Source organism: Anser brachyrhynchus (assembly GCF_964034855.1).
Source record: "Anser brachyrhynchus genome assembly, chromosome: 24".
NCBI classification, from domain to species: Eukaryota; Metazoa; Chordata; class Aves; order Anseriformes; family Anatidae; genus Anser; species Anser brachyrhynchus.
The window spans coordinates 1,324,277-1,342,471 of NC_137717.1; the positions used below are offsets into that span (position 1 = coordinate 1,324,277).

The following is an 18,195-nucleotide window of genomic DNA, read 5'->3' on the forward strand; positions in this document are numbered from 1 at the left end:
GGGCAAGGGGTCCCCGTCCTCAGGACGGGGCGGCTCCGCTCCCCGGGCACGAGCCGCGACGTGGCAGCAGCAGTTGGCCGAGCAAACGGCTCCGGCTCCTCGGAGAGAACCTCGTTGCTTCCTCCGCTTCCTCTTCCTCATCCTCCCCGGCTTGCTTTCCCTTCGTGTGTGGGTACAGACATAAATTAGAGCCTCTGTGAAGAAAACAACATCTGTTTACCCTCCTCAGACGCACAGCTCATAAAAGGAGGAGAAGAAGGCGCCCGGCCGCCCACCCCGAGTGGGCTGGTGGCTCCTGCTCCGCAGCACGGCGGTCCTGGCCCCGCAGGATGGGGCTGGAGCTGGGGCTGGAGGGGGGCAGTTGTCATTAGACAAGGCGTTGGGAGGAAAAAAGCCCTCTCAGAAGCAAGGGAGGTTTAATCCCTTGTAAAGCGCGGGGTATAAAATCTAAATGCCGAAAGAACCTTTACCGCCAGGGCGTAAATTTACGAGGATTTACCCGAGTGAAACTTGGCACGAGTCACTGCTGCGCGGGCTGAAATGTTGCTTTGCCTCCCTTGGGTGCTGACTGGGACAAGAGCTCGCCCCGTCGGCTCCCACGTGGGCCCAAGCAGCTGCGGGAGGGGAAAAGTCCCCAATTTGTCCCCAGAGTTCGCACGGAGTCGGTGGAGGGGCCGTGCTGGGCGCTGCCCTGGGGGCTTTGGGCTCCCCGAGCCCCAGATTCCCCCTTTCTGGTTCCTTCACCAGGCTGAGGCCTCCCAGAGGTGCGTGGAGCAGCCCCGTCCCCGTCCCCTGGTGTCCCCGAGCGCCTCGGGGTGCTCCCGGGGTCCCCGTGCCCGGGGCTCTCCCCACGCTCGCGCCCCAGCCGTGCCCGAGCCCCGCGTGCGGCCACCCCGGGGGAGCCGCTGGGCCCTGGGGACCGTGGCGCCGTGGGCACGGGGGAGCTGCGAGAGTCCCAGGGGAGCTGCAAATCTCCCCCGGCGGGGAGCTGCTGATGAGCGCGAAATAAATTAACGGCTAATTGGATCAAAACATCTCGACGGCTTTGTTTCCTCGCCGCCGCTCGCTGCCGAGGCTGGGGGGGGAGCGGGAGCGCGGCCGCCGGCTGCCAGCTGCGGGGTATGGGGTGGGACGGGGGGGTCTAGGGGGGACACTGGGGGGATCGGGGGGGCTGGGGGCATGGTCTGTGCCAGCCCCCATTGCTGTGGCCACAGGCTCGGCGTGCCAACGGTCCCTGTGCCCACTTGGTGAGAGCACCGCACTCGCAGCGCCGAAAGGTCCCCTTAGTCAGGTCAGCAGCCCCGAGCGTTAACAAGGCGCATGTTTAATTAAACACCACTTTTTCCCCCCCGTCCTCCCCTCCCCGTGCCGTTCCCCGTGCCCTTTGCGAAGGCAGAGGCTGTGATTCAAGGCTGCTCTTTAACTGCCAGCCCAGGATTTTGGAGTAAAATACGAAAAGCGCAAAGTTCCCCTCTAATATTAACCGTAATGAGATAAACTTAATTGAACGTTTTTTACGATGTCGTACTCATTTCCCTTTTTAATTAGGTCCTTCTTCCATAACAACACGAAACCATACGATTGTGGACTTCCAGGAGCTGTTCGTTACGGAGAGCTCTGAAAACCGAAATTGGCAGGAGGGCTCCGGGCTGCCGCAGCGGCGCGCGCTCGGGGCTTTGAGCAAAACAGCCCCGGCAGGGGCTCGGGGGCAGCGGTGGGGTCTGCGCTGGGTGGGAATGACCCTTGGGGTGGGAGGAGGAGGAGGAGGAGGAGGAGGAGGAGGAGGAGGAGGAGATGCAACAGATGCAACCCCTGCCCTGGCCAAGCTCCCCTTGCTGCTGGGCTCTGCCTTCCCTGTCGTCGCTGTCTCCGAACCAGGAATTAATTGCACTTAGCAACATAAACAACCTAATAAAACGGGGGGGGGGGGGGGGAAAGAGGGTGAAAGATGAGCCACCGCTTTGATTTAACGGCCTGCTCGCGAGGGAGTCGCTGGGGACTGCAGCAGTAGGCTGCCTGGGCGCACAGGGGCTGGGCAGCCCCCGCAGGACCCCCGCGGCAGGGGGCTGTGCCTGGCCCCCCCCCGGCCCGGTGGGCTCAGGGGTGGCCTCAGCACCCCCTCGTCCTCGCCGTGCATCCCGCAGCTGGCTGGGAGCCACCCCGTGAGCAGTGATAGCGGGGAGGGGTGTGGACAGCTTGAGCCCCGTCTCCTCCCCGCTGCGCAAACCTGATTTCTCCTGATTGTCTCCCGATTCTCCTGATTTTCTCCTGATTTCTCCCGATTTCCTCCCAATTCTCCTGATTTCCCCAGCTCACCACTTCGAGGTCGGGCTGAAAGGGCAGGAGGCGGCAGCTGCACCACATCGGGGACAGGGGACAAAGGGGACACGGCGCTTCGGGGAGTCACGGCACCGAGCGGGCACCGCGGGGGTGCCCGGCGCAGGACACCGAGCACCCTGCCCTGGCCAGAGCTGAGCACCCACGGGATTGGGCTGGGGTGGGTGCAGTGAGCTGGGGGAGAGGAGCCGAGCACCGGCCCCGCGCTGCCCGCCCGTGATGCTCCGCGGTTGCCTCGCTCCCTGCGGGGCCGGCGAGCGGGTATTTTGCAGGGGAGAGCACTTAGTGCATTAGCGGCGGCTTCTCCGCGCACGAAGCCTGCCGGTAATTAATCATTCATACAGCTCTGGGACCCCGGCCCCGCTGGCAGGGAGTAATTACACCTCTCGTGCTCCTCGCGCTCCTCTTCCTCGCCGCAGTGCCGCAGCCCCAGCCCGGCAAAAAGCAAAGTTTTGACAAGTTGATCAATGAGGGCAGCAGCGCCGGCAGGGCGGGGGCCGCTCGGGGGGAGAGGTAATTAGAGCAGAAAAAGGGGCCCGGAGGAGGCAGCCCTTCCTAATGCAGCGGCCGGGCGCGGGTTGTGCCGCGCTGCTGCCGGGAGAAGGGGGCTAAAAGCCAGAGCGTGGCCCCGCTGAGCACCGCTGAGCACCGCGTCGGCACCGGCCCCGCAGGTGCCCCAGGTGGGCCGGGGCCGGGGATGTGCCGGGGGCGCTCTGGGTGCAGCATCCTCAGCTTGAGAGGCAGCAAAACCCGACAACAAGAAGAGAAAGGAAGAGAAGCCAGCGCCATCTGGGATTTAATTTGCTTCCCCAGCCGTGCACCGAGTCCTGGGCTGGGCTTGCGGAGGAGCTCGAGGGGCTCTGCGTGCACCCGGGAGCCGTGCAGGGGACGGGGCTGAGCCAGCTGGGCTGAGCGCGCCGCACGGCCGCGGCTCGGAGCCTGTTGTCAGCCCCAGACCAAAACATCGTTAGACAAAAAGGCGCGGAAAAAATCTTGGTCCTTAAAAATGCAAATAACATGTGATGCTGAATGTCCTTGTTTGTCTGTAATTGCAAAATTCTTAGACTCAATCAGCCAAAGATAAACTGTGTTATTTAGGAGCAATTTGAAAGCAGACGAATTGAAAACAATGGGCCGGATTCAGCTTTCAGCTGCTCCTGAATGAGCCCAGAGCATCGCTGCTGGATCAGCAGGGCCGGGGGATTTACACCGCCGGGACGGATCCGCGCAGTGCCGCCAGCCGCGGGGCGCGCAGGACGCCCCTGACCCCCTCCCCTCCCCTGGGGCCGCATCCTGCCCGGCGTGGCGTGCCCCCTGCCCTCATCCTGGTGCTTGGCAGAGGGAAATGCCGGCCGGGGGGGGGGGGGGGGGGGCTCGCAGGGGTGCCCCCCACGCGGTGCAGCTCTGCTTTACGTCAGGTGCTGCGGGGAGCCCGGGCGCAAGGTGAGCCCCCCCCGTGCCTGGCGCTGGCAGCGTGTCGGGGCTGGGCGCTGGCAGCGCTCCCCTCTGCCGATAACCAGGCGCGTGCTCGGCTCCGCTCCTGGGGACGGAATCGTTCTGCCTCGCGCCGCGATAAATCACAGCGGGGCAGAGCCCGCCCTGCGCGCCCCAAACCCAGCCGGGGGGGCGCAGGCGGCGGAGTCCTGGGGGGGGGACACGGCCCCTGCGGGCACCCAGGCCTCCCTCCTGGCCCTGCCTAATTAGCTGCTGCTCGTCAGGCCTAACGAGGAGAGGGAGAGGGGCTGCAGTGGGAAGTCCGGCCGTCCTGGGGGGTTTTCCAGGGGGGCTGCGGAGGGGAGGCCGGGGGCGCAGAGGCGGCGGTGTTAAACCGACCCCCTCTCCCTCGCCGTGCAGACCTACAGGAATGCAAACAAGATACCCTTTAAACGCGCGCTTCCTGGCCATCCATCACGGCATCCAGACTTTATTACGCCCTACTCTATATGTTATAAATTACATTTTAATGATAAATTACGCGCTCGTAACGCAAACTGCAGCCTCCCGTTGTTGTTAAAAACAATAATAGATTTGTAGAAGGCGAAAAGAGGGAAATGCATATTTATGAGGTTGGGCAGTTGGGGGAAAAAAGGCAATTGTTATCTGAAATATTGGGATTTATGGCTTACTTCCTGTTGCAAAAGGCCTTCTTCGGGTCTCCTCGCGCTCGGCACCGACGAGGAGGGGCGGACGGTGCCGGAGCGCTCGCTGCAGCTCCTGCGTCGGGCGATGCCATGCGCCCTTGGGTGCCCAGGGCTGGGGCTGTCCCTGCGCCCCTCTGGCTGTCCCCATCCCTCCTGGCTGTGCCGGGTGCTGGTGGGGGTCTGGGGGTCACCGAAAGCCCCCGGGCTGTGTGGAGGGGCACGGCCGGCGTGGAGCAGGGGGTGGCAAATGCCCGGTGCGGGGCAGGGCGCAGGGGGCTCAGGGAATAACCACGGGGTGAGCCGGGGCGTGCGGCCGCTCCGGGAGCGGGGAGGGGAGCGGGGAGCCCCCCCCAGAGGTTAATTTAACCCTGTCATGGTGGAACGCTGCTGTAATTAGGCTTCCCGTGGCGGTGCCGCGGCGCTGTCAGGCAGCCCTAACGATGGCAGTTAATTAGCGGTTGCACGAGCTCTGTGCGCTGGCACTGCCGGGCAGGGTGCCCCGCGCAGGTGCGGCGAGGCCGGGGCTGCAATTTGGGAGGCTGCGAAGGGGCTGCGGTAGCGGGGGGGGCGTTTGGAGCCCTCCCTGGCAGCAGAGGCGGGTGCTGAGCAGCGAGGAGGAGCAGGAGAGAGGGAGCTTTTTGGCAAGCAGCGGCGCGCAGCCCCTCTCCTGCGCCCATTTTGTGGGGGCTGCTGGTTAAAAACCGGCCTGGAGAGCAGCCCCCTGCGGGTGCGGGGCTCCCTGAGGACTGCAGGGAGCTGGGCAGGGTGCGGGGCCGGGCGCCCTGAGCTGTGTTTGGGGGGGGGGAACGCGGCCCCCCGCGCTGTCAGCTGCCAAGTCGGCGCTTTTGTCTGCACATCCATTACCGGAGCAGCTTTTGACTTCGGCAGAGATCGTGTCTCTGGCCTTCAGCAAATGGTTTTTTCAAGGTGAACGTCAGCTTTCTGCCAGAGCCGAAGCATTTGGGAGCTTTTAAAAGAGCATCCTTTATTCGGCGGCGGCAGCTGGAGTCCCCTAAGTGGGATCGGGGCTCCGCGCTGTGACCCCCCCCCCGGCTCCCACCCGCAGCAGCACCTGGGCAAGGAGCCGGGGGAAAGGAGCACGGGGAGGAAAAGGAGAGGCAGGGGCGGGGGGCTCGGGGCTGCACCGCCAGCTGGGGGGCTCTGCATGGCTGCAGAGCCGGGGAGAGGAGCGGGGCTGGGGTCTGGAGGGTGGCCTGGGTGGGTGGGCACGGCCGGCAGGGACAGCGGGAGCCTGGCTGCGGGTGGTGCCCGTGCTCAAAGCCCACGGACTGCCAGCACGAGGGGCGGTGGCGAGGCGAGGAGGAGGAGAGCGAGCGGGCAGCGGGGGCGGAGAGGGGGAAATCCTGACCCCGGTGATGCCCGGGAGCTGTCCCGGGGGTGAGGGGTGAGCCCCGGGGCCCTGCAGGTGCTGGGGTCGTCCCGGTGCCCACCTGCAGCGGGTGCAAATGCAGCACGTGCTGTACCTGAACAACCTGTGCTGTGCCGTACCGTGCTGCACCGTGCCGTACCGTGCCGCACCGTGCCATCCTGTACCATACCATACCGTGCCGCACCGTGCCATACCGTGCCATACCGTGCTGTACCTTACCATGTTGTACTGTGCCACACCATGCCGCACCGTGCCGTACCGTGCCATACCGTGCCGTACCGTGCTGTACCTTACCATGTTGTACTGTGCCACACCATGCCGCACCGTGCCGTACCGTGCCATACCGTGCCGTACCGTGCCGTACCGTGCTGTGCCATGCCGTGCTCCCCTCGCACATGGGCACCAGGAGGGCTGTGCAGGAGCGCGGGGGGCTCGCTCTGAGCACCCCAATGATTTATGCATGAGCACTGTTTACCCCACGCACGAGCGCCCAATGAGTTTCTGCATGGGCACCCGAGGAGCGCGTGCATGACCGCCCGATTGCCTCGTGCATGGGAGCCCGGGCAGCCCCCCCGGAGCCCCCAGCAGTGCCCACGGGAGCGTGGGCAGGGGCAAAGGCAGGGGGAGGCCGGGACGGAGGCTGGGGCTGCCCCCCCAGCTGCTGCCCGAGCTTAATTAGAGGAGCTGCTGCCGCAGCGCGTCCCAGGCCGCGCCGCCTGTTCTGCGGATCTGGCAAGTGCGAAAGGTAGCCCCTGGCAGTGCTTAAAAAGGGGGTCATTAAAGAGCTGCAGCTGAGTGGGATTCTGGGCTTTCTGCAGATGAAAGAGCTGCTCCGGTCGGTGGAAAACCCTGGGCGAGGGAGCCGAGCCCGTGAACGGGAGCCTGGGCACAGGGCTGCCTGGAGGGGGGCTCGGGGACCCCTGGGGGGCCGGGACCGGGCAGCGTGGGTCCCCCCAGCCACCTCCAGCTCTGTGCTGGCCCAGAGCCGTTCGCAGCAGCTTTCTGCAACAGGTCAGGGGGACGGGGTGGCTGTGAGAGCCCAGCTGGTTTTGGGTTGGCTTCTGCAGGTGTGGCTGCAGACAGCGGGTCCGTCCCGACGCCTCCCCGGTGCTGCGGGCCCCAAACCCTCCCTGCTGCTGGGGCCGGGAGACGTGGGGACGTGGAGACACGGGGACGTGGGGACACAGAGACGTGGGGATGTGCTGGGGCCGTGGGGCGGGGGTCAGGGAATGGCTGAGCATCGGGGGGAGGCGAGCCGGACCCAGCCTCTCCCGATCTCTCTCTGTTGGGTGAAACGGCAGCACCTTGGAGGCTATATTTAGGAGGAATGTAGGGCAGGCTGGGGCATCCAAGGCGATCGCCTTCCCGCAGCTGCTCTCGTCCTGCACGGAGCACGGCGTGTGAGGGCTGCAGCAGCCTCTGCCCTCGGGCTCTGCCTGGCGGGGGGGGTCCAACGGGGGCAGCCTGTGCGCGCTCCAGCTCCGGCTGGCAAAGCGCTCAGAAGATTTCCTGCAAAGGCTTTTTCACTGCAGGGGGCTCCTGAAGGTGGGACACACGTCACACCTGCAGCCGATGAGACCCGGCGATGCCGTGGCCGTGCCGGTGGGCTCAGGGTGCTGCCCACCCCGGGGTGCCCCTCGCCTGCCCCAGCGGTGGGGAGGTGGAGGTGGAGGTGGGGAGCTCCTCGTCTGCGCCGTGCTCCTGGCAGCACGCTGGCACCGCGGTCACGGCGATCTCCTCTCAGCAGAAGCCTTTGTTCCGCTGGGCAGGAGATGTTTAATTCTTCTTATCGCCGTTAGCATAAGAGCACAAAGAAAGGTGAAGGGAGAAAAATCGCTCCCGTCCTCATTCTCCCCGGCTCTCGGCAGCGCGGCGAGCGCTGCCAGCCGGGGACCTGGCACCAGGAGGGATTCGGTGCTGGCAGGAGCCCCGTGCCCTGGGTGCTCCGCAGCCCCCAGGGGTGCTGGGGAGGGAGGAAGCCCCACGGCGGGGAGCGGGCGCGGGTGTGCGCTGGGTGTCCGCCACCCTGCTGGGATGGCTCCTGCCTGCTCTGCAACGCGTCCCTTCGCCGGCTGCCACAAAGCCTTGGGTGGGTGCCAAAAGGGGCTCCCCGCTGCTGGCCCCCTCTGTACAATCCCGGGGGGGGGGTTCCATCCTGGTTTCCCCCTCAGCGGGGGCAGCTCCGTGGAGTGTCCCCGTCCCACCCGACGCAGGTGCTGCTGACGGGGGCGTTACGTTTGAAGAGCTGATGAAGTGCCATGAAAGCCGTGTCAGCTCCCTGTCAGGGAGGGGAACGCACCGGGGCTGGGGGCGAGGGGCTGAGTGACGGCCGGGGACCGCCTGCAGACAGCCCATCAGTCACAGCGGGAGCACCGGGGGCGGCCGCCGGGCACCCACCCGGGCGCTGCGGGCACGAGGGGGACGGCGGCGACTTGCGGGGAGGTCACAGCGAGCCTCCGTGGGGGGAGGCAGGGGCCAGGGGGTGTCATGGCACAGCCAGAAACCGCAGAGCCTTCGGGGGGGGGGGGGGTCTGGGTGCTCCTTGCTCGCTCCCTGGGTGCTGGGCTCGGTCTCACCCTTCTCCCATCGCCTCTGCTCCCCGGGGTGCGTTTCGAGCCGAGGCACCGCGAAGCCTCCAGAGGTGCCCAGCTCCAGGCAGTGACGTGTCTCAGCCCCAAGCGCAGGAGCTGCTGCCTGCCTTCGGGGGCAGATTTGGAGATTTCAGCCCAGGCTGAGCCTCCCGGCAGGCAGAGCGGCTCCGAGCTTTGCTCTTCAAAGCCGAGGACTCGCTTCAGCCCCCAGCGCCGGCGGCTCCGCGGCTGCCTGCTGCTTCAACGCATTTATCGCCTCTTGGCACCCTCCCTCCCCGCTCCACGCTGAATCGGGAATTTCTCGCACGGCTGCGGGGCTGCGTGGGGGGAGCGGGGACGGTGCCGGGCTCAGCACCCCCACGCTGCCAGAGGCTGGGGGGTTTTGTGGGGCGGGTCCCTGCCTGCGAGCCGGGGACCACGGCACGCTCCGGGATCGGGCCGAGCTGCGGGAGCTGCAGGTCCTGCACGGCTTCAGCCTCCTCCGTCTCTTTTCGTGCTTCATCTCCCCACCCGCAGAGCATGAAGGCCGGCCGGAGGCTGTGGTGCTGGCTGCGCCAGCTCAGCCCCCAGTGCCCATCGCCGTGGCCTCGGGGCTCCGCTCTGCCCGGCCGGAGCAGCGCGGGGACCCGCAGCGGGGAAGCACCGGGGCGAGCGTGCCTCTCCGCCGGTATAAATAAACGTGAAATGATCGTCTGTTCATCGGGGAGCATCCAGCCTTTCCTCCCTTTCCCTTGGCTAATTAATTTAATGGCTTTATGATTGCAAAGAGATTAGTTAGGAGCTATATAATCTATATATAGAGGTACGGAGGGGGCTATAGATAGCACGTCAAAGGGAGAGCGGCCCCCGCGCCCCCGCAGCTGGCAGCGCAGGCGAGGCCTCGGGTACGGAGCCGGGGTCCGGACCCACCGCAGGCCACGAGGGGTGCCCCCAGCTTGAGGGGGGCTGGGGGCGAGCAAGGGCTGGGTGCTCTCGGGTGCCCATGGGGGTGTCATTGCCAGCACGGGGGGGCCGTCGGGAGCCGCGCCGCCGCCCCCGCGCCGCTCGGCCTTTGTGCCGCGGTCGCCTTCGGCTCTCCAGAGGCAGCGAGCTGCGGATTGACTTTGACAAACACAGCCCAGGAGCTGCGTCTTGGCGGATGCAAATTATTCAGCAGCTCTGGGGAAAAACGCTCCCAACACCACACCGGGGGGGTGTGGGCTGCAGCACCCTGTCACATCCCCCCTCCCGGGTCCCTGCTGCCACCAGTACCCCCCCGGGGCGCAGCAGGGCGCAGGGCGCGCATCCGTGCGGCCCCGCACCGGGTGCTGGAGAGGGCAGCGGGCACGCGGCTGAGCCACGGGCTGTGTGCGCGTCCCCGCCATGCAGGGAGATGTGCTCAGCCCCAGCTTGTTGCAGGATTGCAGCTCGCTCCTCAGGGCCGGTCTGGGCAGGAGATTAAGCTATAAGCACGACTCCGAGCCGTGTGCTGGGGCTATTCCAAAATTGGCCGAGAGCTGATAATAAAGGAGATGAAGATCTGGAAATGTCTCCAGGGGTTGTTTTGCAGATCTGATTTGCCAGACTCCGGGCAGGTAGAGCTTGCAGAAAAGCCTGTTGTCAGCTGAGATTCAATTCATGCTCAGAAAAAAAGAAGCAGCGAAGCCGTTCTTGGCAGCGAGCCGCGGGCAGGGCCGTGCTCTGCGCGGTGCCGGGGCGGCACGGAGCCAGGGCGAGGAGCCCGTGGGTGCCCGTGGGTCGGACGGCCCAGCCTGGTGCAGGACGAGCTGGTGCTGACCCAGGTGGGAGGCATTTGGGGGGAGAACTGGGGCTCAGCACCTCTCTCCTCACTGCCAAAACGCCTGCAGCCGCCTGGCTGCGTGTGCCCGATGGAGAGGCGCTGGCGTGGCCTGGGGACCCATCCTGATGGCAGCGATGGAGGTTTGGGGCCCACCCCCTGCCCGCTGTGCTCCTGACCCTGTAGGTGAGCTCTGCCTTGGCTTCGCAAAGCCCAAAGCCCTCCGAGGGCTGAGTGGGAGAATCCTTGAGGGGAGAAGGGGACCAGGAGGCGAGGGGAGAAGTCGCTTGGAGCCATCGCTTCCGGAGGTGGCGTTTCAGCAGATGGAGGAGCGGAGCCAGCACTGCAGCCGCTGCTGTCTGAGGAGGATGTGAGAGAAATGCGAATATGGAGAGGCTGCTGCGGCTGCCTCTGGTGCCCCCCGAGATCTTAACCAAACACCAGTCTGGGGCCGGTGACCCGGAGCTGGCTCCTTGTACCAACGCCACCAGCCCTCGGAGGTGGCAGGTGCCGCTTTCAGGGCTCCGGGATCGTTTCAGGGTGCCACCAGCCCCGCGCCGTCACCGCCGCCTCCTGTCGGGACGGCGACGCGGCCCCCTGAGCTCTGGCAGGAACGTGCCTGCACCGGGCTCTCCCGCTGAGTCCTCCAAACACCGAGCCATATTTTTATTCCGAGGGTTTTGGCATTAATATTTATCTATCAGCAGCTTGTAATTAGGCCTTTCAATGACGCTCCTGTAGTTGGTTGAAGTAGATAAATGCAGATGATCTGCGAGTGGAGCGGCAGGCTTGCTTGGGTATGTGCTTCGCGTCTAGATTGATAGCGGGGCTCCGTTAAAATTTTCCATGATGCTTTTCCCCGTGCCACCGCTCCTGCCCAGCTGGCTGGGCCGTGGTGACCGCCGTGCCAGGGCGCGGGGGGACGCAGCGGCACGAATTCCCCCTCCAGGCTTTTAACTCTGTGTTTTCCCAACATTTTGGGGGGCTTGGCGACTTTCTGTGGCGGGGATGAGCCGGGCAGGAGAGAGCCAGAGCCAGGGCCAGGCGGTGCAGGGGGCAGAGGGCTGCTGGAGCAGGGTCCCCCAGGACAGCCACCACGGTCCCCAGCGAGTCCAGCCCTGTCCCCACCAGCCCGGTGGTGATGCCGCCTGCACAGGGACGTCTCCGTCTCCCCATCCCTGGGGCACTGCAGGCCGGGTCGCACCGTGCCCTAACAGGGGCTCCCGAGGCAGGTCGCACAGCACCGCGTCCGTGCCCGTGCGTGGCACCGCGGGCACCATCCTGCCTCCTGCAGCGGCTCGGTGCGGCCGCCTCTCGGGCAGCGCACGGCTCCGCGCCGGCATCCCGGGCCCGGTGCAGCTGCCGCCGTGGCAGGAGCCGCTCGGGTTCCTCCCGGCCCCGCGGTCCCTCTCCTTGCTGCTTCCCATCTGCTGTATTATTTCAGCATTTAATTATTTACCGCGGGCTGTGTGGGCGGCTGTACAGAGGCAGTTATTGCTTAATTGAGCTACTTGACTCCGGCGCTGCCAAAATAATAACACGCACACAAAATATGGGCCCCGGCCGCGCGGCCCTGGGGGGACAGCCCTGTCCCCGGGGTGCTGGGGGCATCGCCCACCGCCTCTCCCCGTGCACGATGCCCACCTCGGCCCCGATCCCATGGGCATGGCTCCGCCGGCTGCTGCGGGACCCAGCCGGGACCGAGGAGCCCCGTGGGAGCAGCACACCCTGGTGCGTGCGGAGCGGGGGGTTCCACCCCCAGCCCGGGCTGGGAACGTGGATATTTGCAGCATTTCCCTGCTCCCAGCCCTGGGCTCTGCGTGTCCCCTCCGCCACCGATTTCCTGTGACCTCCCCATCTGCTGCCAGGCCTCGGTGTCCCCGGCCCCTCCGCTGGCGGGGGGGGAGGCTCCATCCATCCCGATTTCTGAGAACGAGGAGCTCCGCGGATGAGAGCGCGGGGTAATTGATGTTACGACGGGATCCAGCAGGATGCAGATTGTGGCAGAGCAAACATCTGCCCGCTCCTCTTCGGGGAGCCCCGGGAAGGGGAGAGGAGGCTGCGGGGCTGCTCGTGTCTGTCCCTGCAGCGGGGCCGGGGACGATGGAGGAGATGGAGGAGACGGAGGAGATGGAGGAGACGGAGGAGCGATGAAGTGGCAGGAGGGAAGCAGGGGTGACCCGGGTGGGTGTGCTGGGGGGGCACAGGGGTGTGTTTGTGCCCACCCGTGTGTGGCGTGCACGCAGCCAGGGGAATGCCTGCACCTCTGTGGCGTGTGGGTTCTGTGATGGGACAAGGGGGCTCAGGGTTTCTAGAGGGAAGGGGGGCTCTGGCGTGGCAGGGCGAGGTGCACAGGGGCTGGGGATGCAGCTGAGGGCTGGGACGGGGGCTGCAGGCTGGGTGCTCGCGGGCAGGGTGGGTGCTCGTGGTGCTGGGGGCGTGGGACCGGGGCTGGCTGGACGCAGCTCCCACCACGCTCCCCGTCTCCGCGCGCTCTCTCCAAGCCGTCACGTTGGAAGCGGCGATTTGTCAGCCTCTAAAGGCTGCCGGGACTGCGTGTGCCTGGAGGTGATGGCTTCTGGTGGGTAAGGGATGGCGGCCATAAATATGCGCCGTGATGCTCCTCTCCGTGGCAAAGCAGCCAGGCGGGGACCTTCGTCTTGGCTCAGCGCATCCATCACTTGACCCCGCGCCGCAGCCGTCTCCCGGCGTCCCCGGGCTGTGGTGGCGGGGACTGTGGGGACAGAGGGGACAGCAGGGACAGCAGGGAGCTCAGCCGCACTCCTCCTTGGTCCGCGGGGCCAAGCTTGATGCATAGGGCAGGATGTGTGCGGGGTGCAGGGAGTTCCGAGGGGCTGGAAGGGCCCTTTGGGGTCCCTGTCCCCGCAGGGTGTTGGGGTTGAGCCCGAGGTGGGTGAGCCGGGTGTGGGACAAGGACAGGGCCACCCTGATGGGGACACCGTGGGGCTCGTGGGTCCCTAATGAGGGCAGCGATTGGCTCGGGGTGATTCCTGCCCCTGCATGGGGGGACATGCGGAGGGGAGGTCAGAGCTGCGCCCCCAGCATGCTGCCTGCGCTGGGACCCCGTGGGGCTGGGTGCGACCCCTCTGGGACCCTGGGACACCGAGCTCCAGGGCATGGAGCGAGGCTGGTGCATCATGTGCAGGGAGCTGGGTGCAGCTGGGGACAGCTTGGGGTTGTCCCCAGCCCCGTGGAGGTCACCAAGCCCCCCAGGCTGCCCTGTGTCTGCGGAGCCCCCGCAGTGAAGGCCGTGGCCGAGCGTGTGCCTCCCACCGGTGGGGAAGCGGTTGTGCGCAGAGAAATAAATTAATTAAAGCCATCAAATAAAACAGCACAACAGCCCCAGTGGGATCCTCGCTAATGCATTCACTGGTTGCATTTAGGTATTAATGCCCTGACGGGAGGGCTTTAATTACGAGCCTTTAAGCCCGGCTTCCTCCCCCCTGCCTGAGCATCCCCGGCGAAGCCACCCAATGTCCTCGCGATGGCACCGGGGCCCTGCCACTATGTCCCCGTGTCCGACACTGTGTCCCTGTCCCAGCCACCCTCCCGATGCCTCGCCGGGGCCCACCGTGAGCATCTCTGTGTTAGCACGAAGCCGGCACAGGGAGGTGAGCCCCCCCGCACCCCCCTGCGCTGCCGTAACCCGCCGAGAGCCGGGGGCGGCGGGGGCAGAGCGCGGCGCGGGGAAAGAGGCCGGCGCATTGTGGGTTTTGATAAATTGTTGATAATCTCGGATCCTGGAGGAGCTCGTGGGATTTCTTCCTTATTCAGAAAAAGAAGGAAATGCAAATGTGTGAACTTAGGAAGCCCCAGTTATCTCGGCGCACAAGCGTGGCGCTTTCTGCCAGGCTCCTAAAGCTGCGGCACGCTCCATGGCTTGGGGGAGGTGGGGGCAGCTGGGGCTGTGCCGGCACCCAGGGGGCTTTTTGGAGGCTGCACTGGGCGAGAGGGTGCTGGAGGCGGGTGCTGGAGGGGGGGGGGTGTTCCAGGCACGGTCTGACCCAGCGCCTCTCCCCGGGCTCCCTTCGCCCACGTGCTCCAAAAGCCTTCGTGCAGGGCTGCGGCTGCTGATGCTGCTGGCGCTGCTGCTGCCACTGCTGCTGCTGCTGCCGCTGCTGCCACTGCTGCTGCTGCTGCTGCTGCTGCTGCTGCTGCTGCTGCTGCTGCTGCTGCTGCTGCTGCTGCTCCTCGTCCTGCTGGGGCTGCCCCTGCCTGGCCCTGCTCTACCACCTGCAGCTTTGCCTCCATGGGGACAGGATTGGACAGCAGGCTTTGTGCAATTCACCCATCTATCGCAGGCTGTAACAGCCTTAATACCACCCTGGTTAGAAATTAAAAGGGGGAAATAAGCGGGTGCTGTGCTTTAACGCCAGCGGTGGGCGCAAAGGGAGGGACGGGGACGTGCCGAGGAGCTTTAGTTAAAGTTTAATGAAGCTCATCCCCGGGGAGGGGAGGGGAGGGGAGGTGGTGCCAGGGCCATTTTGGGGTTGGGGTGCCCAGGATGAGCCTGGGCCCTGCGGGGCTGCCGTCGGCCTCCCCATCACGAGAGGCTTTTATTGAGACGTGGGGTCAGTGGCAGGAAAAGCTGCAGCCTCCCTGCGGCCCCCGGCCAGGACAGGAGGGAAGGGGCATTTGTTTCTCTGCCAAATGTATTTATTGCTCCTGCATGCTAGCTTGCGCACCTAATTGTCTTTTAATTGCGATGTAGCTGTATCCCATTGTGGCTTAATTAGCAGCATACCTTATCGGTGGCGCCGCTCGCGGAGCCCAGGGCTCGGTGCCGGGTGTGGGCGGCTCCTGGGGCATCGATCGGAGGAACGGAGGGCACCACGTCTGAATACAGGCGAGGGAATTGGGGCCTGGGATGGGCACGAAGCTGATACGAGATACGGGAGGCGCTTGGGGAGCAGCAGAGGGGCCCCGCTGGGTGCCCAGAGAGACCCCGGCTTGGCTGTCGGGGCTCAGCCCTGGGTGAACCATGGCTGGGGAGAGCCGGTGCTGCCCCCAGCGATCGGGGCCGCTCGCTTGTGTCCCTGCAAGTGTGCCCGAGAGTGCTGTGCTGTGTCCGTGCCCTCCCTGAAATGATGATGGGGAAGGATCGGTCTGCGGCGCTGATCGGCTCCGCGGCTTCCTCGTGGCCCTTAATTTATTGGGCTGTTATTTTAACTGTACTTTAAAGCAGAGCCGTAGCCAGGAAGTGGCTCTCTGAAGAGCCCATCTCGGGGCTTTCTCTCCATTTCCCATCAATGAGTCGGACGTAACAAATCTGCTGTTTATAAATCAGCCTCCAGTTCCTCCTGCTGCTCTGTGGTTACCTCCCGCTGCCTGCGGAGCCGCGCGGGGCTATTTCTGACTCATGCATCATCGCGGCAATGAAGAGCCGGGCACCGGGGCTTCGCTGGCAGCTCGCTCGGTGATGCATGAAGTGCAGCGAGCGCGTCGTGCTCGCCAGCGCCTGCCCCGGCCCGGGATGCTGCTGGTCGCTGAGGACGCCTCCTGCGTACCGGCGGCGTGGGCAGGGGGACGCCGGGGGCGGTGCGAGGGGCCGGTGGTGCTGGCACGCTGCGGGGCACCAAGGCTCAGCCCTGCTGCCCATCCTGGTGAGGGGCCGCGTGCCTGGGGAAAGCCAAAATCCTCTGAAACCGGTGGGAGTGAATCCTCCAAAGCCGGTGGGAGCGAGCCCGGCCGGCGCCTTGTTGCAATCACCGCGTTTTCCCCTGGGATGCGCCAACCCCGACCTCGCCCCTGCGTTACAGGACCAGGGACGTTCGGTGCTGAAGAGCGCAGCCCGAAGCGCTCGTCTGCTCCTTCTCCTCCAGGTGTCATGTCCTGGTTAGCGAGAGGCCGGTCGGCTTGGTCTGAGCATTTTCCAGCCCGGGGGCCATGCCAGCTGCTGCCAAGGGGCCGCCTTGGTGCGGGTGCTGCCGCCCGGACACCCCCTGGCTGTGATTCCCCGTCCCAGCCCCACCATCCCACGGGAGCCGCCGGCCCCGCTGCAGCAGGGGGGCGAGCGCGGCCGCTGGTTCTTCCCCGCCATCTCCATCCCCGTCATCATCTGCGTGGTTTTTCCATCTGAGCTCTTGTAAAATTCGAACCGAGGAGCCGCCTTCGGAGGTGGCAGCTGCCTTCGCGCGGCTGCGAGTGCCAGCAGCAGCGGTTCCGATCGCACGGCTGCGGGCGGGGGATGAGGTGATTCATGCCGGAGGGGCTCTCCGTGCAGCAGATCTGCCCAAAAAATAGTTGTCAGGGCTGGTTTGTGTGCGTGTATTTTCCCACCAATAAACTTCTGCCACAATTACCCCATTTTTTATCTTTATGGCCTTCGACGCTGCAGGAGATATTGGATCCATATCAGAGCAAAAGAGGACATGAAAAAAGCTACTAAAAGCAGAGAGGAAATCTGTCAAGCCGTCGGGTGAAATACGCTATTTTGATTAAGCATTCAGCAGGTAACCCAAACATAATTTACGGCGCTTAAGCAGCCGCGCGCCGGGCTCCGCTCGCGCCGGGAGCCGCATCCCTCGCAGAGCACCGGGGCGGCATCGCGGGGAGCGGGGACGGCTTCGGGGCTCGGGGCTCTCGTGGGAGCCCTGCCCGGCCCCGGGGAAGCCCTCCCATGCTGGGAGGCCGAGGGAACACGGAGGCAGCTTGGTGGTGCTCACGGAGGAAGAGCTGTAACCGTGCAGCCGCCGGGGACTGTGGCTTTTGGGAAGAGCTCGGTGGCTCCAACCTTGTCTCTCCTTTTTGGGGAGAAAGCGATCGGCCTACCAGTCCTGACGCACCCGCCTTGCCCAGGACGGGATTTGCAGAGGAGATGGGGGAAAATGAGACGTGGGGGTGACGTGTTTGGGCACCCCTGCCCTCCCAAGCACACCCACAGATGGGGCGCTGGAGGTGGCACCCACATCCCTCCCCACACAGGGGCCCCGGGCAGGCAGGCACAGCACCGGGGGGCTCAGCCCCAGACCGAGGGGGGTTCCTGCTGCCCAGGGCCCCTCCAGGCAGCGGGGGCGGCTGTGACGGAGCCTCGGTGGCCGGGCCCTGCGGAGCGCCGGGAGCCTGCGCACCGATGGGTGCCGGGCTGCCATTCAGCAGCACTTAATGAGCACTTGCAGTGTTATGTAAATTTGCTCTTCACTTTCACTCCGATGAATCCAATAAGATGAGGTGCCCTTTATTTTTTTTTTTCCCTTTCTCTTTCAATCTCGGCACAGATCATCTTTTCTTTCCCCCCTTTCCCTTTCGTTTAGCAGCAGAGGGATCGCGCTGAGCGGCTGCAAAGCGATGCGCAGGTTCACAGGCAGCCGGGTGCCAGCGCTGCGGGGAGCAGCTGTGCCTGCAGCCCCTGCCCAGCCTCTTCCTCCTTTTCAGGGTTTTTTCCTCCTTTTCAGGGGCTTTTCCTCCTTCTCAGTGGTTTCTCCTCCTTTTCAGCAGCCAGCACGTGCTTGGCTTTAAGTATCGTGAAACGAGGGTAGTGCGGGGACCGGGCGGAGCGCAAGGTGCTTTGCTTCGCGCGCATCCGTCTCCTGGAAGCACTTTGTAGTTCCTTTCCCCGGTAATTATTCTCGGTACAAGAAAGCATCTCGGCAGCTCTAAGACCTGGGAGGAAATGTGTCAGTCATATAATGATTTTCTTGATATTTCCCCCCCCTTCAAATGAAAGTTGGCTAATGGTTCGTTTCGAAAAAAATAATTGCCGCTGATTTCTCCAAATTGCAGAAAATGTATTAATGACACTTTTCAAGACAGAAATAACATAATTTGCATTTAAATGTGCCTAATCTTTGCAAACTCCACTTGGTATTTTCTTGCAGACACATAAAATACCGAGCGCTCCGGCGCACGGCGCGGGTGCTGCGGCGCTGGAGGACGCTGAGCAGCGGTGCAGGGGCGCAGGTGCAGCCGGGGACGCCGGCGGGGTGGTGGCAAGGGGTG

At 64.7% G+C, this 18,195-nt stretch overlaps 1 protein-coding gene and 1 long non-coding RNA gene across 3 annotated transcripts in view; one reads left to right on the forward strand and one right to left on the reverse strand.

Annotated features, from left to right (window-relative positions):
* Positions 1–18,195, forward strand: part of ADGRB2 (adhesion G protein-coupled receptor B2) — a 95,740-nt gene that overhangs the window by 32,493 nt on the left and 45,052 nt on the right. The window contains exon 3 of one of the 2 annotated variants that reach the window (XM_080567139.1): positions 16,595–16,709. The exons of the other annotated variant lie outside the window; for it this stretch is intronic. The gene's annotated coding sequence lies outside the window, so the exon portion shown is untranslated. The remainder of the gene's footprint in view (positions 1–16,594; positions 16,710–18,195) is intronic. 2 annotated transcript variants of the gene reach the window in all.
* Positions 1–18,195, reverse strand: part of LOC308182465 — a 41,970-nt gene that overhangs the window by 17,764 nt on the left and 6,011 nt on the right. Inside the window, exon 2 of the long non-coding RNA XR_013941818.1 lies at positions 1–17,859. This exon is cut by the window's left edge and continues 17,764 nt beyond it. This is a non-coding gene — a long non-coding RNA (uncharacterized lncRNA). The remainder of the gene's footprint in view (positions 17,860–18,195) is intronic.